Genomic DNA, 24,738 nt, shown 5'->3' with positions numbered 1-24,738 from the left:
AGCTCAGCAAAATCAGCTGCGGGCCTGCTGACCTGTCAATGGCCAATTGAGGCCATTGACAGAGTCATTAAAGTAATTAATGGACCTGCCCATCCAACTTTAAGGTTGATGGGCAGGCTGGGAGCCCTGGCGGGAATTAGAAAAAGCATGAAACCTCATCCACGGGCAGGATGATGTTTCATGTAGGTTTTTAAAAATTTTAATAAAGTTTTTGTAAAAATTATGGACATGTCCCAATTCATGTGACAGTGTCACATAAGGGGACATGTTAGGGAAGTTTTATTATTCTATTTGTAGCTTTTTTACATTTAGAGCCGATCTCCCTGAGGCTGCACTTAGCCTCAGGGAGATGAGTGCGCTCTTTCATGCGCATGCACAAAAGAGAGCACTCTCGATTTTGGGAATCCCACCCCCCCCCCCCCACCTGCACAGGGAGCGCATAGCGCTTCTGTGCGGACGTCACGCTGCGAGGGCCTTAATTGGCCCACCCACATAAATTGGTGCCGCACCCCCAATCGGGGGCGCCAATCAGAAGCGCACCTGTGCGTGCCCACCCGTCAACTTCGCCCCCAACGGGGGGAAAACCCTGCCCTATGGGTTATTGTTGCCTTGGTGAAGATTTACCTGGGAGCTATTAATTTTGGGATTTGTTTAAAAGTTATTATGGTAGTAATTTGTAGACATGTGTATGTGTTTAATCTGTTGTTAAATTAATAAATGTTTAATTTAGTTTTATATAAAAACCTTTTGAGGCTCAGTGGTCTTATTCCCGAATACAGAGCTGCATTTCAAACACACCAATTGAAAATATAGGTAATGAAAGTTGCTCAAGTTTCCCTCTGGGATTTAAACAACTCAGCCTTTACCAACTGCCAGTTCAAAGGACATCACTGCTCACTCTCACACAGACTTTTACATCTCCATCTGGCCTCATCTCCTCTACAGCTTGCGTCCTCATCCTGTCCATAGCTCGACTCACCACCCACACAAACCAGGCATCCTTATCATCTGCCCTGGCATGTGTCCTGCTCACACTCTCCATTTGTTTTTATGCAGGACAAGCTCACACACAATCGCAGGGAGATGTCCCAGACTGTGGTTGGAATGCTGGAACTAAATGTTCTCACTGCCTTCGAAAACAGAGCCATCAAGTTGGCCGGGGAGGATGTGGGCCATGCCTGAGGCGATGGTGAGTCAGTGGCAAACACCCACGTGAGAACATTGCACCAGCTCATCCCTCAGACACGATACTGTGAGTGCATTGTTCTGTTTACAGCTGCCTTCCATGCACTAATTATCTCTATTTTCTTTCATAGGTGCCTCTGCCAAATGCCTGAGGCCCTCAACCAGCCAGACCCTTAGCTCAAGCCCCAATAACACTTCAGATGAGGAACCTGAGGACAGCACAGTTGAAGACCCGGCACTCACCCACATCTTCCAGTAGCGCAGAGACACACATCTCGCTGGGACCTACTTCTAGAGCAGCCTCAGGGTCACAATCTGGTGAGCACAGCACATTATCTGGTCCACAGCAGGCGGCAGTAGGCACATCCAAGATCGCCGGCATTCAGAGGACTGCTGGAGGCCACGATGCTGCTGAGTCTGAGTCAGATGGCAAGTCGCCGGACTCAGTCTTAAATCAGTGGCGGAGCTGCAGGGACAATCATGGTAACATCAGGAAAGGATGTCAGCTGCATTCCTGAGATTGCAACCAATGATGGAATACTCCATCCACGTTCAGTCTTGTGATAGCATCAGCATGCCGATGGACCGAGGCCAACACTGGTCAGATGGCGGCCGCCAAGGAGAACTTGATGCAGGACATTGGCCCTGCACTGCTTCAGGATCAGCACTCTGTCGCTGTAGTCATTGGTGGCATCCATCAGTGGCTATGCCAGAGGGGGGTGGGGCACCTAGATCTTACTCCAGTTTCCCCTTCTCAAGGAGTCAACCAGAGGCCTTCAGGCACCTGTAGAGAGGAGGACCAGCAGCTCGACAACCCTGGGCCATCCACCCAGGTGACTCCAGGGCCAGAATTTTACGCGGTAGTAGAGGGTGCACACCCAACCCAAAAAAGCATAAAATCTCACAAGACTTTAGGCATGTGTCCCGACATCATGGCACATCCGCATGATACTATGGTCGGCGGGCGTGTGCAGAACTCTGAAGCTCGCCCGCCAACAATTAATCTGCCACTTAAAGGCAATTAAGAGCTCAATTGAATTAAAATTTACGTTGTGCATGCAGTTTTGTGCTCGTCACATGGGTAACACGGGCAGGCGGCCAACTCGTTTTTCACTTTTCTCGTCCAAGGGCAGGATAAAAGGAGAGCGGAGCATTGCTTGTGTGAGTTGTTAGGAGTTCAGGTGAGAGTTTGCTGCTGCTTGCTTGCTGAGATTTCAGGCCCTTTTCCTGTGGTTTCTTCTGAAGGTTTTGCTTTGTTAGCTTTGTTTTGAGGATTCCTTTTGTTTTGTCAACTCTCCTGGAGCATTTCTGCTGAGCGCAGCCTTCAGTGCACGGGGCAATGCCATCTGCATTTCAGCAGATGGGGATTGTGTACTCCACTGAGGGGGACCTCCTCTGAGGAGGAAGAGAGGGGCAGAAGGGAGAGAGGGACCAGTGTCCACAGGCAGCACCGCAGGGACAGACCTGTGGGAGGAGACATGCTGGCACAGGGGTGCAGGGCCAACAGGGACAGCAAGGTGGAAGGGACTGCAGAAGACACCACTATCCTGCTGCCAGAGTGTACAGGCAGCGATCCAGCTACCTCAACATGTCTGAGATCCAGTGCTACAGGAGGCTCCATCTCTCTAGAGACACCATGATATCAATACGCCAGATGATTGGTCCAGAGATCGCCTTTAACTGTGGGGGTGGGCACCCAATGCCAGTGGTTCTGAAGGTCACAGTAACTCTCAATGTTTTGCACCTGGATCTTTCCAGGGGTCAGTGGGGGATCTGTGTGGAGTGTTCCAATCAGCTGTCCACAGTTGTGTCAGGCTCGTCACTGATGCTCTGTTCAGATGGGTCCTCACATTCATTCATTACCAGGCAGACAAAGCCAGCCAGGCTGAGCGAGCCTGAGGCTTTGCAGCTATTGCGGGGTTCCCCCACATCCACAGTGCCGTATTCTGCATTCATGTGGCCGTCAAGGTGCCATGGGTCAGCCAGATGCCTTTGTGAATAGAAAGAATTACCATCCCATGAACGTGCAGATAGTTTGCAACCACAGGACCCAGATTCTGCAAGTCTGTGCAAGGTACCCTGGCAGCTCCCATGATGCACACATCCCGCGACACTCCCAGGTGCCAAGGCTGCTTGTGGCTCCAGCTCAGCTGGATGGTTGGCTGCTGGGTGACGAAGGACATCCCTTGAAAAGGTGGCTCATGACGTCATTCAGGCATCCAAGGACTGAGGTGGAAGAGAAGTCCAATAGGAGTCCGGCCTCCACAAGCATGGTGGTTGAGAGGACCATTGACCTGTTGGAGATGAGGTTCCACTGCCTGAACTAATCAGGGGGTGCCCTGCCATATCCTCCAGAGCGCGTGTCGCTTATCATCATTGTCTGCTGTGCTCTGCACAATCTGGCACTGGCAAGGGGGCCCCATTGGAGGATGAGGATAGTGAAGCAGCTCCACAAGCCTCAGGGGAAGACTCTGCTGATGGATCTGATGAAGAGCCCGGGCAGGTACACCGGGAGGATGTGGAGACAGACTTAAGAAACCTTCAGGGAGGCAGGGACACCAGAGAGGCCTTGATTCAACGCACCTTCACTAGGCTGCCAAGGCCTGGCTTCACTCTCATGGCAAGGGCGCCGCCTCCTTACCACACATACCTGAGGAGGCGACATGGCTGGGCACTCATCAGCCGTCACAGCCTTAAAAGACGCCATGGTCACTGGCAGAGAGGCAGAGGAGCTGCCATCCTCATTTAGAGCGCCTCGAGAGGAGCCCAGAGAGACGACAGTCAGCTCATGTGCTAGCATGAGGCACGTCTGTACCTCCCTGCTCACCATTGATGGACGGGCACCTAGCAGAGTGTCTAGGTGCCTCATCCATCTTTCACTCTGGCAGTGACCTCCTGAGGTCCTGAGGAACCTCTAATTCTGTTCCTGGAGCTGCCTCTCCATGAGAGTCACTAATCTCTCAATGGAGGAGTCTGTGTGCTCAGTGCTCAGAGTCAACACAATGCTCAAGCTCCTCAAGGACTCCTCCATGACAAACACCATGGCACGCAAACCTTCAAGGATCTCCACCAGATCATCCCACGCATCCTGCTGGACATCTATCATTTGCTGCCTGATGGGTGACTTCAGAGGTGTATCATCTGCTGCGGACTCAGCATCGTCCTTGTCTCCAGCACTCTTCTGACAGATGGCGCTGTAGGCACTCTCTGCCTTTGCCAACTCCTCATGTGAGTGTGATGTGACCTCCCCACCGCGCACAACCATCTGAGCCGATGAACTACAGCCCTATGTTTGTATCTGAGCTGGTGCCTGGAAGTGAGAGGGGGTGTGATGCAGGTGGACCTGTGTGTGGCTCCCCCTCCGGCGTCAATTGAGGGTTCTCGGTGTCCCTGGTGCCTCTGCAGGATGGCGCATCTGAGGGAGGAAGACAACATGTCAGTGATATCAAACATCACATATTGAATGTGCATGCTAGACAACCTAGTGAGACTATGTTCAGCAGCATCATGGTGCCATTGTCACTTCTGGGTCACTGGGGACTCTTGATTACCTTCAGGGAGTTACCTTTTGAGATGAGAGGACCCTAACTTGTTTGCAGTCTTCCCCTGTCCCTCATCTGTCCACAGGACTCTTATCTTTCTCCGAGACGCCTGCCTGTCTGTGACCTGATGACCTTGGTGCATTCTCACACTTGAGCTCTAGGGCGTCCATCTCACATTTGCCCAGGATGAACAGGTTGGCCACCCCACCACCCGTTCTTGTGCACTCAGTGGCATTATGGCCTCTCTTCTGTATTGACAAAGGTGCATCCATGAGCCCACCCTCTACCTGAAAAACCATACCAGGCTCACCAAACACACACCCCCTCACCCCCACCAGGAAGAAGGTCGAAGTACCCGTCATTTTTGCATACCTGACTCTTATATGCACGCAGGGCTACCAATCTGATCTCCCAGCCTTAGCAGGCACAGTTTTATGTGCCTTCTGTTAGTCTGAACCTTACACCCCTGAGTGCCACAAAGGATGGCCACTCTTCAAGAATTCTCCACACAGTACTATGCCAAATCAGTACCTACCCTTACCGAGCGCAGAAGATCATTAAACCTTTTTTGGCGCTGAATCTAGGTGCAGCACACCACATCATGTCCGCTGACCTGGGCTGCCACTTCTGCCCAGGCCTTCTTCGTTTGGTGAGATGGCCTCCTCTTGCCATCCCGCGGCATCAGGATGTCCCGCCTGGCACTCACTCCCTCTATGAGAGTGCACAGGCACTCGTTCAAGAAGTGGGTTGCAGAGCACCCACCTGCATTGCTCTCCCGCCTGGCATGTTGAGCGGGTGCTGATGCCATAACTACAGTTTATATCTGGACAGCTCCCTGTGCCTCCTCTGGAACCCCTGGCAGTCTTCAGGGTGCTGCCTCAGCCAATTTAAACCCCACCCCGGGTCTCCATTGGACCCACCCACCGTGCTCACACCCGTGCCGGCAACCCTTCTCCAATGTGAGGGCACATTTCACCCTAGCTGTTCCTTAATTGGCCAGCCAGCGTGAAATCATACTATTTAGACATTTGCGAGCGAAAGCAGAAATCGCAGCCATTTCCAGCCTGCCAACCTTGTGCTCCCAACAGGCAGAAAATTCAGACCCAGGACTGCATGGCCAACCCCAATCCCCTCTTCCTGTGACCCCATTACCTCCAGCTCCACAGGCTGAGGAAGGTGCACCTGCCCCACAGCAGGACACCCAAAATAGGCTGGCACCCTCCAGGGACTCGCCCTTTCAGAGGACACCCGCTAATGTCATCACAGACAACAGGGCGTAGGCAGTCAGCAGGCTGCCTTCACCTCCCCTATGGATGTAGGGGGTGCACCAAGACATAGCGGCAGGGTTAAGAAGATCAAGACAATTTACAACCACAATGGTAGCGTGGTGTTCAAAACATATATCCAACGGTCACAAATATAAATAGAATCACCCCCATTTCACACCTCCTCTTGCGTCTGCCTCCTTTTCATGATGAGCTGTGTTGCTGTCAATCAGGTGTGATACCATGGTCCCTTCCCCCACTTATCGCAGATGTCTCTATCATGGGCCTCTTGGCTATGTAGTGTGCTTCCATAGCACCACAGTGTGTGGCCCTTTTTCAGATCATCCTTGGCATCAGTGATGCCTTGACCTTAATGCTCAGTGTGCTTTTGGAAGGAACCACATATACACACCTTGCAGGGTCATGTCATGTTATTTTTGGCTGTGTAAGATAGAGGCAGAGGTCTTCTTCTATCTCGTCTGCATTCTTGAGAGGTGAAGGTGTAGTGTACAAGGAGAAAAGTGTTCACGGATGGAGAAAAGCCACATATCATGCAACTCCATGGGCTCTCTGCCATTCGGCAGGGTTTTCATGCTATGAGCCCTTGGTCAGACTTTTTGTGTGCTCATGCCTGCCAATCCATCTGCTGAAATCACCAATAAATGGGAGCACCTTGCCACCTCAAGGTGCCGAAGCTCTTCCCCTCTCAGCCACATTATTGCCCTGGAACTCAATCCTGTGACTATGAGCATTTCTCAACCTGTAAATGGCTCTATTGTGGCCGCGAGGCTTTTATCACAATGTTGGGATGCAGCGCTGTGCGTTCCCTCACCTAAACACTCACCGAGACGAGTGATGCTAATTGCAAATAGCGATTTCTGGCAGTCAATAGGGCCTTTGAGCATCTTCTGGAAGAGCACATTGTAGCCTTAGACAATGTTGAGGGTAGCAATGGGATAGGAGCGAGGATGCACTGAAGCTGAAGTGCACTCTTCATTAGCAACAACTCGTCGTCACCTTGAGAGCTTCAAATGCTCGTCTGAGCATTTTGGAGTTCACAAGGACCAGGGCTGGCCATGAGGGCACAATGTGTGTCATAAAGAAGAGGCATTTTAATGTCTGACACGCATGTGGTTGAACATTGTCATCCTCAGGTGGCCCACAAGCATAGTAAAGTGAGGATAAAAGCAGGCCAACATTCCTAACTGAGTGTGCCAGATATTAATGTGATAGAGAAGAAGGTGTCACAAAGGATTCGGACATCTCTGATTAGATGCACACTTGTGGAATGTCCTCGGCTGCTTTGGCCCAAGTGTCACCTATCAGTTTCACCATCGAGGTTACACAGAACGCGTTGTCCCGTTGCTGGAGATGGATCTCCTTGAGGAGCTTTGTCACATTGAAGACATGCAGCTATGAGCCCACTGAGGATAGTGGAAGAGCTGCTGGCTCTTGTAGGCTGTCACTGCGACTGGGACACTAGAGATACACTTGAAAGGCAGCACATTCTGACATGTGATGCCAGGACTCCCTCCTCCAGCTAGCACCTCATCTCAGCAAGGTCACATCCTCCCGAGGCTTCTTCATCCTTCAAAGGATCAGAACAATGTGAGCCTGATGTGTAACTATTCACTCTCATATAGAAATGCCTGGGTGAAATGAGAGGAATAACAATGCTGGTGTTAATGTTGCCCCAAGATGGAGGGCGCTTGTCTAAGAGATTCATTTGGGAAGGTGCCAAAAATATCGAGAGACTTCCTCAGGAACATGCAGAGGTGAATTCAAGGTGTCAGAGAGTGCACACAAACCTCACAATAACTTGTCTACATGACCCTCCGAGCACTATATGCTCTGCATGTGGCAGAGTCTGCAGATCACACATTGTACTCATCAACCAACTCAGAACCCATTGAACAGGAGTGGAAGATCCCAAGAAGGAGCATAGATAATTTAGATCTTGGAATCATAAACACAATTTCCAAATTTGTGGATGATCTCAAATAAGGAGGGGACAGTCAAACAAATTTTTAAAATACATTATAAACTTGAGGAATGGGTACATACTGGCAAATTAATATCAATGTAGGTAAGTGTGTGGTGTTATATTTTCACTCTCTCCATGTGCCTTCATGCAGGACAAGCTGGCACACAACAACAGGGAGAGGTCACAGACTGGTGGAGGAATGCCAGGCATCAAGGTCCTCACAGACTTTGAAAATAGAGCCATCCAGCTGGCCAGTGAGGATCTGGAACATTCCTGTGCTGACAGTGAGGTCAGCGGTGCTCTATCAAGTGAGGATCCTGCAGTGCTACATCCATCAGACAACCATACTGAGAGTCGGTTCCCCTGTTCCACACTCCCCTGCCATGTCACTAATTATCTCTCCCTGCTTTGGTAGATATATCTGGGAAGCAGCTGAGAGGGTCCACGGCCCAGGTCTTTGACTCAAGCCCCGAAGGCACCTCAGATGAAGAATCTGATGACAACCTAACTGAAGACCCGTCATGGCGCCCACCCACACCCTCCACCAGCGCAGAGACACACACCTTGGTGGGCCCGAGTTCTAGAGTAGCCGTGGGGTCACAAACTGGCGAGCACATCTAATCCACAGCAGGTAGCAGCAGGGACTTCCCAGGTTTCCAGCACTCGGAGGACTGCTAGAAGCCAGAAACCCACTCAGCCTGAGTCAGATGAGGAGCCTCTGGACTCAGTCCTACCTCAGTTGCTGGAGCTGCAAAGGCAAGCTCGGGAACATCAGGAAGGGATGTCCGCATCACTCCTCAGATTGCAAGGCACGGTGGTGGAGTCCGTCCACCTTCAGTCTGAGGTGATAGTGCCAGCATGCCAACGCACTGAGGCCAACACTGGTAGGATGGCGGCTGCCATAGAGAGATTGGTCCAGGACATCGCTCCTGCACTGCTGCGTGGGCTCAACTCCTTCGCTGACACCGTAGTTGGCCTCCAACAGTGTGCATGTGAGAGGGGTTCAGAGCAGCTCAATCTCACTCCAGCTACCCCTGCTCCTCATTGAGGCAGCCAGGGACCTTCGGGCACTCATAGGGAGGAGGATCAGCAAGTGCACACTCCAGGGCCATCCACCCAGGTGACTCCAGGAGAGTCCGGCCCATCCAAATGCCCTCTTCCTGTGACCCTTGCAGCTCCAGCTACACAGGCCGAGGAGGGTACCACCACAGAGCAGGACCCTGAAAGCAGGCTGGAGCCTTCCATGTCTTGACCCGGCAGAGCACGCCTGCCAAAGCCATCACAGACAGGGCGTAGCAATCAGCAGGCTGCCTCCACCTCCACGGTGGATGTTGGAGGAGCACCAAGACATAACGGCAGGGTTAGGAAAGTTAAGAAGGTGTGGTTGCACAGCCTGGGCATGGGTGTTAATCATTTGTGCATAATGCTCACTATTGTAAATAAACCCCCAAGAATGTCTCCTTGCCTAAGTCTCTTTGTTATGATGAGCAGTGTTCATGTCATTGAGATGTGAAACCTTAATTCCTGCGCAAGATAAAGGCAGGTGTCTCAGTCCAGGGCCTCTTCCCTGTGCAGTGTGTAACCTTCAGAGCAAAGTGATGGTCCAGCCTCAAACTCACTGGACACATTAGTGATGCCTGTACCTCGATGGTGCTGGTCATTGCTGCCAGAATGTCGTGGGCAGGCGTCACAGAGTTCCATCATTCTCTCTGTGTGCACTCAGCACCTTTAAAGTGAGGCTGACCCCCCATCTCTTCAGCATCTGTGACTGGTGATGCTGTGCTCCTGAAGAAGTCAGATGCTGAAGGTTGACAAAGGATCAGGTGCATTTAAAGTTTCATGGCTGCACCCCCATGTTATGACCCTGATCACAGAGCACAAGCGAGCTGCCCTCAGCTAGACAGGAGTCAGACATTCACAGAGGCTTTGTAAAGATTGATAGACTGTCCTCACTGCATGTCGTCATCATCCTCCTGGAATCTTGTGGATATGTGTGCCTTCCAAGCACACCTACCTCATCTGGCCAGTGCGATGGCCTCATCACCACATCCTCACCTTCGGGAACCTCATCACCCTCATCCCCCTCATCGGAGGAAACGTGCAGCTCCCCTATCTCCTCTTCAGCCAGGTCCTCACCCTGTTGCAGCGCCAGGTTGTAAAGGGCAAAGCAAGCAATGTTGATGTGCGACACCCTCTAGAGTCTCTATACAGTCCGTATTGCAGTGCTCCACCAGACCTGTCGAGGCACCGGAACCTCATTTTCAATATGTCTATAATTTGCTCCACTAAAGCCCGGGTCGCAGCGTGAACCTCGTTATACCGTCTCTCTGCTGCAGTCTGAGGCTGCTGCACCGGCATCATCAACCATATCCTCCATGGGTAGCCCTTGACCCTGAGGAGCCAGCCCTGCAGCCTCTCTGGACTCTTTAAGACTTGTAGGGGGCGATGGCATCTGTCAGCTTCACCTCTGACTTCTGAGCGGTCCGAATCGCTCCCACTCCCTGGGTTCTAGACCTTGGACTTATTTGGGGGTTGTGACAAAGTGCAGCAGACAACTGGTTTTGGTGCAAGAAGAAAAAAAAACTGGGTTTATTGAAGTCACAAATGAATTTATAACATTAGGAGTACACTGAGATTATACAGACCTACAAAGTACACTTAGTTAAGAATGGGGAACACACGGCATAACGAGGGAAAATCACACTACTAATCCCCTTACCCTTGTCCCACCCCCAAAGCCTAACTAAATTGAACTAGGAGAGGTCAGCCGTCATGCTCACCAGCCAGGGTTCCTTGACAGTTCGAAATCCAGCCAGATAAGCTGGTTGCAGTTTTGGGGTACGCTCTTTGTGTCCTCTGGGGCCTGCCATCCCCACGTGGTCCTGGTCTGTGGAATCTGTGAAGGTTCTTCAGTTGGGTGGAGGGCACGGTTGTGGGAGGTTGATCTTCGTGGAGGGCTGTGGTTGCGGCCTTGTCATCGGTTGAGCCTGTCACCCCGTGCCCCTCGTCATGATGTTGCCTACAGGCCTGCAAACCTCCAGATCTCCTCCCTCCGCTTGGCTCAGCTACCTCCCCCTGCTTAAACTCTGCTTCAACCACTCCAAAACTGCTCACCCTCCTCCCTTCGTAACTGGTGGCCCAGTTATACTGTTTTTTCGAATTTTTTATCTCAATCCAAATCAAGGTTAGTTCTTTGTCTGATTTTGGTGAGCTTCTTCAGGTGATTGTTGTCTCATTGTTTTTAATGGGCTCACATGATGTTTATTGTTGTCTTCCTGTCCCCGTCACTAGCCTTGAGCTGAAAGCCATTGTATATGAGGAGTATTGATAGGTTCGCATAATTGCATTGATTGCTGCCGTCCTGCCTTAGCAGTTAGTAGCGATTATTTATGCAAGATTTTGATGGGCTTTAGTTTCATGTAAGATGAAGTCGTTCTCTGGGTTGATTGCTTTAAAGAGAAGAATGTGTATTCTGTCTCCTCTCGTTGTCTGGTTTCAGGTAACAATCCACACTGCACTCAACAAGCCTGGGCATGTCCAGTCCCAGGCCTTCATGGGCCTAGCCTCCTGTCTGCAGGGTTCTACACTTAACTCAGCAGTTGGGTCCTCTGCCATAAAAGTCCAAAAGTTATATCCTTGTTGATGATATGAAAAATGTGGGAATTTTGAGAACCCTTCAGACTTGATTTTGGCAACAATTGCAATGATCATTTTTTTGTAAAACCCAGCTTTATTGGTGATTTAATTTTCAAAGGTTAAACCTCACAAAAAAGCTAATGTTCAGTGATTGAATAATCCCATGATAAATACTTTCCACAACAAACATTTTCATAACTGTACCAAGCAAATTGAAAGATCATTTGTTTATAGCTGGAGAGCCATTGTCATTCATTGACTTCTAAGCAAGCAAACTAGATTTTGCTGCCTGAGATAGTAGCCATCCTCAATCATTCAAAACCTTTACTAAGCAGCAATTCATATTTCAAAATATGTCACCTTAACCCTTGGTTAAACTCCCTCAGGTGCACTGACATTTACCCAACATATTATACTTAATAATATTGTAACACATGTTATTCTACAGCTTCCTATCTCAAACATTAGTCACAATTACTTGAAAATGCCCAAAGCATCAGTAAATACATTTTTCATTACTAACTTTGTTTTGAATTCTGAACACAAGGAAACATTCAATTCAAATTGCTTCCAAATTTCATCATAGTTGATAGCTCATTGTGTTTAATGGAAAGCTTAAAAAATATATTTTCCATTATGTCAAATGCACATTGGTACAGTACAAAGAGAAAAGTTGGTCACAGAAATCTGTTGCATTGCAGTAGCTTAAAATAAAACTCCCGCTGTCTATACTTAGATATATGTAACTGGACGTTGTTCCTCCAAACAAATCCATTATTACAGTGGCACAGTAGCACCATTAGGGCCATATGTATGATTTGTGCACTGAGATCTTGGGTCACAACAAGGAAATGATGCAGAAAAAATAAGTAAAACAGGAGTCTGAATTCTCAGCCTTTATATTGACAATGTTTTCCAACTATAGACCATTTCCCCAAACATACAGGCATCTTGCTACTATAGCCACAAAAGTTAAACAAACAGGTGACTGAAAGATCTTCTTAACCTTCTTAATACATGAAGGAATGTTAATCTTGGATTGTACAGGATATCTCTACATTAGTGGCCGGCATCTGACAAGAATCGATAGGGGCAAATTAAACATCTAACCTTCCTACCATGCTATTAACACTGTTAAATGTGTAACAAATTTTATGATAAATCCAAATGAGATGCAAGGAATATTGTTAAACAAGTGAGCACTAAACTGATGTTACCAATTAATGAGCATTGACCAAATAAAGCAGCAGCTCAACTCTGTGTGCCAATTTCAAATTGGTAGCCAGGGTGTCCATAGATCTCTGAGGGCAGAGGGGTATGTTAGTGAGGTGGTGAAAAAGGCACATGGAACACTTGCCTTTATCAATTGAGGCATAGATTACAAAGGTAGGGAGATCATGTTGGAGTTGTATAGAACCTTGGTGAGGCCACAGCTGGAGTACTGTGTGCAGTTCTGGTCGCCACATTATAGGAAGGATGTGATTGCACTGGAGGGGGTGCAGAGGAGATTCACCAGGATGTTGCCTGGGATGAAACATTTAAGTTATGAAGAGAGGTTGAATAGACTTGGGTTGTTCTCGTTGGAGCAGAGAAGACTGAGGAGCGACCTGATCGAGGTGTACAAAATTATGAGGGGCATGGGCAGGGTTGATAGAGAACAGCTGTTCCCCTTAGTTGGAGGGTCAGTCACAAGGGGGCATAAGTTCAAGGTGAGGGGCAGGAGGTTTAGGGGGGATGTGAGGGAAAACTTTTTTATCCAGAGGGTGGTGACAGTCTGGAATGCACTGCCTGGGAGGGTGGTGGAGGCGGGTTGCCTCACATCCTTTAAGAAGTACCTGGATGAGCTCTTGGCACGTCATAACATTCAAGGCTATGGGCCAAGTGCTGGTAAATGGGATTAGGTAGGTAGGTCAGGTGTTTCTCACGTGTCGGTGCAGACTCGATGGGCCGAAGGGCCTCTTCTGCACTGTGATTCTGTGATTCTGTGACCCTTACTACTATATATGGGGACATTGCCAATTCAAAATCTTTTGAATGTTGTTTTAGCCACTGTGATATTCAGTTCTGGATATTTATGTCTTATAATTTTTTTTATTTAGATATTGTTCAGCATTGTCTATTGATGTTCTAACAATACTGTGAATAATATTGCAATCAGCAATACTGAACTAATATATAAAAAGTGAAATACAGCTACCGAACCCCTTATCTGGCGTCCCAAAATCTGGAAGGACCTGAAAACTGGCTACATTCAAAGCTGGCGCCCTGGGTACCAATTTGAAATTGGCACACAGAGTTGAGCTGCTGCTTTATTTGGTAGCACCACCGATTCCCCCCATCGATTCTACACAGTTCAAACACTGCTCCATGTGCATACATGTGTCTCTCTGTAATTCCAGTCTTTTTTTTAGCTTTTTTATTTTCAAAATCATGTCGAGAATGCCAGCAGGAAGTCCCATGGCTGGCCAGAGTACCAAGAGAAAGCATTTATCACTAAGTATTAAGCAGAAAGTGGAGTTACCAATGCACCTAGAGAAGGGCACCTCAGTAAAAGATTGAGTGAAGAATATGGTGTTGGTACATCAACTACTTATGATTTGAAGAAGCAAAGGGAGAAATTAAATAAATGTTATGCTGACGGTGAGGTGCCCAAATTAATAGATAATATGAAAACAATCCATCAGTCAAAGACTCTCCATGTAGACAAAGTGTTACTAGAGTGGATCAAGCAGTGTCAGAGTGAAAAATATCCATTGGATCGCTCCATTATCGTGGCCCAAGTGAAAGAGTTCCATGAAGAACTCAGTCTAACAACGCCATGTGAATACTGATAAGAATGGTATAATAAATTTTAAAAACGCCATGGTGTATGTCTGCTGAAAGCATGCAATAACAAAGCTTCAGCTGACCGTGAAGCTGCTGAGACATTCTGGGATGAATTTTCCGCGATCGGCAGAAGGTTTAACAGCAGAGCAATTGTACAGTGCCATGAGACCTCATTATATTGGAAGTGTGTTATCAGGAAAACCTATGTAACAGTGGATGAGTCAGCACCAATGGGATTCACTGTATTCGGATGCTCAAATGTAGCAGGTACGCACAAGTATAAATTGCATGTAATTGGTAGAAACCAGAATCTTAGGGCTTACAAGGGAATCAGGGTTTTTCCTGTTGTTTATAAGGCCAATAAGCACGCATGGACGACTAGACTAATTTTCCTTGATTAGTACAAGAACCATTTAGCCTCTCTGCCAGGGCTCGTTGTTGGCCTGTGGGTGTTCCCGGGATCTGCAAAATTATGTTACTCCTTGATAATTGAGCTGCACGCCCCGATGCAGGACTCCTCATCAAAAACACTGTTTTTGAAGTTTATTTGCCCCCCAACTGTACATCCCTCATCCAGCCCAAGGCATTCTGAGGGCATTTAACCAAGTAAGGCTGAATTCATGCACAAAATGCTCACTGCATGCAACAAAGGCTTGGGATTTAAAGAATTCCAAAAATAATTCAAGGTGAAAGGTGCACTCTGGAGTGCTGTGAAGGCTTGGGGTCAACGTACCCCAAATTATTTTGACAAATGGATGGCACAACTTGAGGCCATTTACCCCCATGTTCCAAAATGGTGAAGATGAAATTGCACCTAATTTTACTGATTGTCGTGTACCCGAGGAGAAAACGTTGAGGATTTATTGGCATATGCAAAAGATTTGTCATATGATGAAGCCAAGTTGTTGGATGAAGAAGCTGTTGAGGATTGTCTGAATATTGACAATGATGCTCCAGTTTATCCCCAACTCACAGGCAGTGAAATATGTGACATGGTCATGAATAAGAATAAAGAGGATGAGAGTGATAATGATGGCAGTGAAAATGGTGCGTTGGGTGAACAGGCAAAAGTGTCTATTGACAGATATGGAGGAATTGATTTGTGGGATGGAGCAGAAGAGCAGCACATTATGTGGGCCTACAAAATACAAGAGGTGTTCCTGAAAGAAAGGCCCAGATATTTGAAACAACTTAAGCTACAGGACATGTTTAAAAGAATTACAACAGAACCTTAACCTTCAACTTCTTCAGCCTGTGTCTCTACACCAGCTATCACCCCAGACATTCCTTCTGATGATGACTCTTCTTCGGATGAGATGTAATTTAAGAAAATAAATCCAACAGGCCTTCATTTGGAAACAGAAAAATGGATGATGATTTGGAAAGTAAATAAAAGCTTTTATTGTTTATTTTTCATAATTTATTTTATGTATTATAAGTACATGCTAGGCCTGAGACCCAAAATCCATAAAATCCCCAAAATCCAGCACACGTCCAGTCCCAAGCTACCCAGATACGGGGTCCGGTATCTGTAAAAGCAAAATACTGCAAATGCTGGAATCTGAAATAAAAACAAAAAATGCTGGAAAAACTCAACAGGTCTGGCAGCACCTGTGGAGAGAGAAATACAGTTAATGTTTCGAATCCATTATGACCCTTCCTCAGAACACATATTGTATAGATAAAAATATTATATATTACATATAAAAAGGAAAGTTTGGTATAAGGAGGTTAATCTCTGTTTCAGCTGCTCAAAAGATATACCTTAGGTATGTCTAGCTCACTAGTTTTAATCTTCCCTCAATTCAAACTAGATTCTCCATGACTGCCGTACTACTTCATTTGGGTTGTCTTATCGTGCCTCAAAGAACTTTACATAACATTTTAGTTTTGAAATGGCTGTCATTAGGGCTAACGTTAACCCTGTCCTCCCAATGCAAACCTAATGGTTAAAATCAGCAATATTATTTTAGGCATATTATAAGCCAGATAGACTATATAACTTACATTGATGCAAAGGGCAGAATAATGCACTCTCAACCAGGGAGTGTTTCCTGCATCCGGAGATGTATTATTTGGTGTGCTGACGTCGGGAAGCATTCCTGACATCATCATGCCATTTTTTTATAATAGAGCAGGAGGCAGGCTTAAAAATCAGAACCCCAGCCACATTATGTAAATGGAAATTAATACTGTATTTAAGGTCGTTAACGACCCAGTTGACTGCCATAATATGGTGTGAATCCTATAATACACCTTTGGAGCCAGATTCACGCCATGTGTGGTTCCCTTTTTTTAAGGGGCAGCTTGTTAGGGTGGGTTTAAAAGCATCAGCTGAGCCCTGAGTCTCAGTTTAGCAGTTAGATCTGTTACTGCTGGGAGTGCTTTTTTGAATGAGAAGACTATCCATTTTAAAATCATATGAGTTAAAGGCCTTTTCTTGGCTATTGAGTGCTCTGCTGAGTCTACTGGCCTGTGCCTTTCCATTCAGTGCCGTGTAGCATGACAATGTCCTTAGATGGAAACTTGAATTATAATTGGTCCATCAAAAACAAATAACAATTCACATATAAACTGGTCTCGTGAACAAAATTTCTAGCATTTGGATACATCTTTCATGACATAATTGCTTTTGCTACCATACAGCAAAAATAATAGCTTTGAACCATTCTGTATGTAGTATTATTTGCAAAAGGATTTTTCAGACAGTGGCCTATACCCAAGCCACATGGCTGGGCATGGGCTGAACTTTAACTTTGGTGGTAAAATACATTATTTCAGGATTAATTGTTTAAAGCTCATTCTTCCTGGCAGATCTCCAGTGAAAGCCAAGCCAAGTTTTCTCCTCTGTGACACCATTAGGTTTTTCAAGCTAAGAAAAAGCTTAGTTTTTGAGCAATCACCAATCATTCAAAGTCTTCGAAAATACTGCCGCTATAAAGGTTCCTGTAAAGCAGAACGTCCTCAGAGAACAAATAAAGTGAATTTCTCCCTGAGTTCTGGATACTGGCAAAGTTCAGCCTGGTTTCTTTTAATACAGACATTCCAGAGAAACAACAGAATTCCACGGTGAACATTTTGGTCAGTTGTCATGTATCTCAAATTGACTGTAACTGGTAGCTAGTGGAAGATGAATATAATGGGTCAACTATGGATGTGGTAAGCATGACTTACATTTATGATTTTCTCAAATCTTACCTGTGTTTTACGTCCACCTGGAGTAGCACTTTGAAGTCTAGTCATGAATCGTATGTCTTAATGAGAAGCTAAAGGAGGTTGATGTACTTTGAAGAAGGTCTAAAAGCATGGAGACTTAAGAAGCTGTAATGTTTTGATAAATCGAGGTCAAAGCCAAAACTTTAACCATTCTGCAATTATTGCTTTTGGTCTCCTTCATCTTCCAGAAGTGGAACTGTTTGTTCTCCAAGCGCTTGAATAATTTACTGTGCAATTTCAGGGACATTTTTTCATGGTATAACATCAGCTGCAGCTTACATCATGGAGATTAGGGTGAAATTAATATATTCCATAACATACAATTAGCATAATAACAACAGTACATCAATCTGGCATCGGCGGACAGTTGGAATGAGGTAAGAACAATTGCTTTATGCACTTTTGATAATAGTCATGCCACTCTTTTTGATCAATCCCTAATAACTTGTATTCAAGAAATGATGCCATTGAATACAGTAATTGCCATTGGCTAATTCTGAACAGCTATTTATTCTTTGTCCGATGACATCATGTGCACGATCAAAAGCTCAGGTTTCTCTGTGGAATATATTTTTCAGTTCAATAGACAAATGCCAGCTGGCATCCACAACATTTATTAAGGCACATGATAAAAAAAATTTGAATGAAAGCAAAAACATAACAAGTCGGTGCTAATTAACTATCATTTGCTTTTGCATCTCCATTAACAGCATCAAGAAGTGACCTTCAAAAGTTTATGGTTTCTTGTGGCAGTGCATCTTGAATTGTGAAGGCAACAAGCAAATAGTGTGGTGCCTTTCTCAAAAAGAAGTCTGCAATACAAATGAGCTTCGACAACAAAATGGAAAAGCTGAACAATGTCATGCATTTCAGTATTCATCAGTGAATTGTTCTAACAGCTTTACAAATGATAGCTGACGTAGCTATCAAACAGCTGCACTAAACCACTGTGAACAGCATTTTGCTTTATGCTTCAGCTGTTGTGAACTGGACTGAAAAACTACATTGATTATGGTTGAAAAATTATATATAAAATGATTCTCCTGGTAAGCATTTCTGACAAAACTAGATCCCAGCTGGAATACAATCATAACAGCAAAGTACCTTTAGGGCATTTATGGGGCTTTAGTGTGATAAAACAAAAAGCATAAAAGGCTGCAAACATTTTGCAGTTGAGAAATTGAAATGGGCTCATTAAATCACATGCTGGATCTGATAATACTGCTGCCACCTGCCTGTAACATACGCCAAGTATGCATATAACTCTCACAGGTCCATATGGAATTATTAAAAATGTCCTATAGAGTGCTGATGCAATCTCTTGAATTAGATGGCTATGTAGTGAAAGTTCACTTTCAGCAGAAATCTCTGCTGTGCAATGTGTACTGAAATGTGACACCACCAGTTAAAAGCAAGGTCCATAACAGGCTGGTGGAGAGCAAAATTAGTGGCCACACATTTAAAAAGGCCTGTGGGCAACATGTCATTGTTAAGGCATCCATCCACACTATTAGGTAAAAGCTAGTGACACAGTAATTACTCATGTGTCCTCTTATTGGTCAGAACAAAACACCAGTGTTTTATCATTTCCAGATCAAAACTTTGAACAGCTGTCAAAAAAATCATTTAGCATTTTGACAGCCATTATCAGAACTTTCAACAAAGGCAAATGATTACAGATTTTCATACATAAACAGAAAGATGAGCATTCAATTGCACAGACTCCTTATAACAGGACAGATTGCCAGGTATTTTTACTTTTCCATTTATTTCACTGTTCCTAAACACTTCTGTGCTTTTATAAAGCACAAAATACAGACAGTTAGAACACAATATTTCATGTGTATGACAGTGTCTGAAACCAACTTAGATGGATGGAGTGAAAATCTTTTCTCCCTGTAAGACAGTACGGATCCTTGATTCAATGAATTTAGACTGTCTGAATCCAGTTTCCTAGCAATTGGGAATTCGGAAGGAAAAAAATGTCCATAATGCAGTAAAAGTTGACTGTATAATTTAGCAAGGGCCACAGGGATGATGAGGATTGAGAAATGAAATTGAAGTGCTGGTACAATGGAGGTGATCTTCTGAGGTTCTAACAAATCAAAGGAGCTTTACTCTATATTTAACCTGTGCAATACCAACCTGATGCTGATGCTGGTTGCAAAGAGTCTTTTTTAATAAATATAAATATTTATTACGAAAACAACTATAAAGTTAGTTACTTTCAAATGTTGATGTAGAGTAAAATAAAATAAAATTAAATCAATATGCTGGGTTGAATTGGGTTTAATGTGCCAAATAATACATCTCATCCCACGTTTCACATTTTCGAGAAATTATACAACGTATAATTCTCTTGTTTCTTTTTGTAGTTCTGATTATATTTTATACTTTGGACAACGATTAGTGTAGTGCAGAAAAAGGTAAAAGACAAGTGTCAAATTGGAACCTTACACCCTGAATAAAGAATTATCAGTAGATAAAATTAACAGAAAAATAGAGGATGTTCCTGGTCAACTAGTTTAGCTCAAACCATATATTCCCTCATCTCACTGCTCCAACAGTTGGATTTGGTATCTTAGTTCATTATTGTGTGTGAAGGCTTTGCTCAGTTGGTTGTGAGTTGCAAGTTTTTGGTTATTTGGTTGAAACACCATAAAATGACAGAGAAAATGCAGCTACCCCAGACACACTCCACTCGTTAGTATCGATAATAGAAGTAGAGAAGTCAATGATCCAGACCACCTACCTTATCAGGCGCAAGGAGTTACATGTGACAATTTGTCTCCAAGAAGGAGAAGATTGAGGGACAAAAGGAACATATATTTGCTTATATAAATGCCTTTTTCTGAGTAACTTAAAAAAGACTAAATACTAAAAATTAGCTAAATATATTTAACTATCTTATATCTTTCCATAAACTGTAGCGTTGTAATATTTTAACTGGTATTTCTTAAAGTTCTTTCAAATCAATCCATGAAAAATCTGATATTCTGTAACACTTCATGAATTTCACAGTATCTATCAGAATAATAGATTTTCATATACAACTGCTCCACAAAGCATTTTGGAGTGACTGCACTCTTCCTGAATTCATTTTACAGCATGCTTTGCTTTGAATCCATTGTCAGACCACCTCCTGAGGTACTCAAATAACAAAACAAAATTGATGTCTTTAAAAAGAAAATAATTTTTCACATGAATGGAATCATTCCCTGTTTGGATATGATCTTGAAATTGGAAATATTCTCATGTAAAAGAGGCTTATTTTTACCTGTTTGGGGCAAAAACAAATTTCTCTTAGGTTTCAGAAGCTATACCTTCTTTTGGCTACTTTTTCTTCAGGCATACCAAAGTAAAACAAAAAAAAAACTGTTGTTATTTGCAACTATACAAGGACAATCATTTTTTGGAAAGCTATTCAAGGTCATCAATGAAAAAAGGTACAAATTCTCCTGTGGTAAATATTTTAGAAATTAAACACTAATGATAACCAAACACAAAGATTCACCAATGGCTCTGATCTTTCAAAAACCATTACTAACCAGAAACAACATTTTCAGTGATGAATTTTAGCAGGTGTTTATATACACCCTGAGTGCAGAGTGGAAGAGAATGGGGCCAAGTGAGCTCCATTACATTTTGAAAATGACTCAGACAATATCACCGCTTAATATTTTACTAGCCACAGAGGCCAGTGCTCACTGTTATACAATTATCATATGACAGTAGCCTTACTACTTACAAAAAACAATTAAATTACATTGGAGCTCCACAACACAGTGCTCTGGAGTGGTAAGAATCAGCTTTACGTCCATAGCTCCTTCCTTTCACAACCAGTTTCCATTTCAGCTGTCAAGGAATGTCACCAGCTATGATTAAGGTAAAAATGTTAGATATCTCCCTGGAGGGTCATCTAAAGGCAATATGATCAAGTTTGCTGATGACGCTAAGTTAGCTGGCACTGTCAGTAGTGTAGCCGGGAACAGGAAGTTGCAAAGGGACATTGATAGATGAACTGAATGGGCAAAGCTGAGGCAGATGAAATTGAGTATGGGGAAGTGTCCAACACTCGTCGGACCTAAGAAAGGTAAGTAAGACTATTTTCTAAATGGTGCATACCTAGGAACTGTGGAGGAGCAGAAAGATTATGGACTTAGTAAAAAGCTAATGAACAGGAAAAAGTAGTAACCAAAAAGGGAACATGAATACAAAAGGGTGGAAGTTATACATTAGTTGTATAAAGTTATGGTTAGACCTCATCTGGAATACCACATTCAGTTCAGAGCAGCACATCCCAGGAAGGATATGTTGGCCTTGGAGGAAATGCATAAGAGATTCACCAGAATGATAACTGAGGGTAAAAATGTTAAATTATGAGAACAGGTTGCATAGACTAGGTTTATATTCCCTTCCAGATAGAAGATTAGTGGATAATTTAATTGAGAAGTACAAGTTGATTAAAGGATTTGATAGGGTAGATAGAGAAAGTCCAGAACAAAGGGCATAATATTAAAATTAGTGAAAGGATGTTCGGGGCGATGTCAGGAAGAACTTCATCAGACAAAAGGTAATGGAAGTTGGGAACTCTTGGCACTAAAAAGCTGTTGAGGTTGAGTCAATGGAAAGTTTCAAAACTAAGATTGTTGGCTTTTGATGGGTAACAGTATTAAGGGAGTTGGAACGAAGGCAGATAAATGGAAAGAGTGTGCAGATCAGCCGTGATCAACTCAAATGGTGGAACAAGCATGAGGGGCTAACTGGCTTACTCCTGTTCTTACATTCCTATGTTCCTAGAGTATCTGCTAGGAACAGCCTGTGGTGTGATCAAACTGAAAAAAATGGAAGAATAATTGTAAAAAGGGCTAGTTAAGACAAATCTTCAATTTGTTTTCCAACTCAAATTGCAAAAATCAGTATTATGCAGTTAACTTCAACTAGCACCAGATTCTTTGAAAATGTAGGACAAATTGTACAATGAAGGAATATATATTTCAAAATTGCTGATCCAGGGAGTTTGCAGCTGGAAGTTTTCATGGGGCAAATATTTTAGCTCGTTGGGCAGGCGTGCGCTCAGCCCGACTGAGCATAAAATGACGTGCGATATTTTGGTCAGCGGGCACGTGCCGGAGTCAGCAGCGCACCCACCGACAATTAAAAAGCCTATTAAGGTCATTAAAAAGTTAATTAAAAGAAACTTTTCCCTGCCCAAAGGGCCAAGCGGTCTTTGCATTTTTTTTGGAAACTTCATCCACGGGCGGGATGAGATTTCTAAAAGCAAATAAAAATAAAATCAAAATTTTAAAATTTTATTAGTAACATGTCCCTGCTCATGTGACAGAGTTACATGAGTGGACATGTTTTATAACATTTATAAAATATATATATATATATTTTTAAATCTGTTCATTTCTCTGAGGTAGCTGTGTGCCTCAGGGAGATTTGCAAGTGCGCACTCGTGCACATGCGCAAGTTTTGCGCTCGCCCTGCTCTCCCTCTACTCCCACCCGCACAGGCAGCGCTGCCACTCACGTTTCACACTGGGCGGGCCTTAATTGGCCCACCAGCGTGAAATTGCCTTCTGGCCCCGATCGCGGGCGACCATCGGCTTCCCAACCGCCCCCTGCCCGCCCCTGCTGAGCCCACCTGACAAGAGTGAAATTCTGCCTACGATTTCTCCGTTCTTACAACTTTGCTGTTCAAATTGAAAGCAAGTTGTGTAAAAGAAAAAAGGGCAAAATTAACCATTACTATTTTAAAACTGCTCCTTTTGCTCTGTGTTGCTTCATTCCTGGTTTAAAAATCTATGCAAGAGGATTTCAACTGGGCAAATCTAAAATAAGCTAAAACGTATTTATCTCTCAAACTAGCCTATAAAAGGCAATGCTTTTATAAACTGGATTCAGTGTATTTTGTAATTTAGCGCTGTATGTAGAAGAAGTACAAGAGCTTGGTATAACATTGGTCATATTTATTTATTAAGTAAAACCTGTATTGTATGGTATAAAGTACTCATGGACTTGCAGACTGATGAAACTCAATGTAGAGTTGCAGTTTGATATGTTCCCACTAGAAGGTGCTGAATCCACATGCATAGATGCACAGGCAAGAACGAAAAAGCTCAGGAACAAGAGAGCAAAAAAGGGACTGAAGCAAAAAGGGAAGACAACTAGAATTAAGCACTTAACAGTATCAAACGTGAACAGATTTTGTTGTAGAGGTTGATAAAACAAGTTTCTATTTCAAGTTACTTTTAAACCATTAATTTAGTGACTTAGTCAAAATGCTTTGAAAACAAGATAATGCTTTGAGATAATAATGTTTCCATTCAAAATTAATCACAAAGTAACAGAAACAAATCCTAAAGGTATTGCCCAGTAAGTAGTAGGATGAAGAATCACTTGTAACTGATTGTCTACAACTTATTACAGTAATGCAAGATTCATAGATGCCTGAGCCACATTTCTGATATCCTCACGTTCATTATAGAATGTGGAGATCAGATTAAATACAAATCAGAGGATGGAATATATGAAAAACACAAAGTATTCAGTCACCAGCTTTCAGAGTAAAGCCAGAGGCAATAATCTGGGCCACCTAGAGAACTTAAATCCAGTTGTGAGGATTAGCTGAACATGGAGAAGATGAGGCAATGCACATGGGACTGAAGTTTTCAGGTTCAAAGGCTCAGCATGTCTATCAGCACCTTGTTTATCAGCACAATGAGACTACTTGTGTATTCTGTATTATACAATTTTTTTTCAAATTAACCAAGGCCAGTGAAGTGGATACCAATAACAGTGATTAGGAAACACAGCTGCCTGTCCTAGCTTAGTTGTTATGAGCCAGCAATTTATATAAATCTGCTTAAAGGCTGTTCAACAACATATAAATGTTTCTTAGAATAGATTAGTAAATCATTGGAAATAATCTGTTCGTAAAATACATGGAAAGGATATTTTAATGTGATCATCTATTATAAAATAAAATTACATAATATAACTTAATAATAACTGAGGGTCCAGTGCCAGATAACATGTGAAATAGATTATTGAGAGTCCTCCCAATGTAATACACACAA

The sequence above is a fragment of the Cetorhinus maximus genome, chromosome 6, assembly GCF_964194155.1.
Source record: "Cetorhinus maximus chromosome 6, sCetMax3.hap1.1, whole genome shotgun sequence".
Classification (NCBI taxonomy): domain Eukaryota; kingdom Metazoa; phylum Chordata; class Chondrichthyes; order Lamniformes; family Cetorhinidae; genus Cetorhinus; species Cetorhinus maximus.
This window is presented reverse-complemented; position numbering follows the sequence as displayed.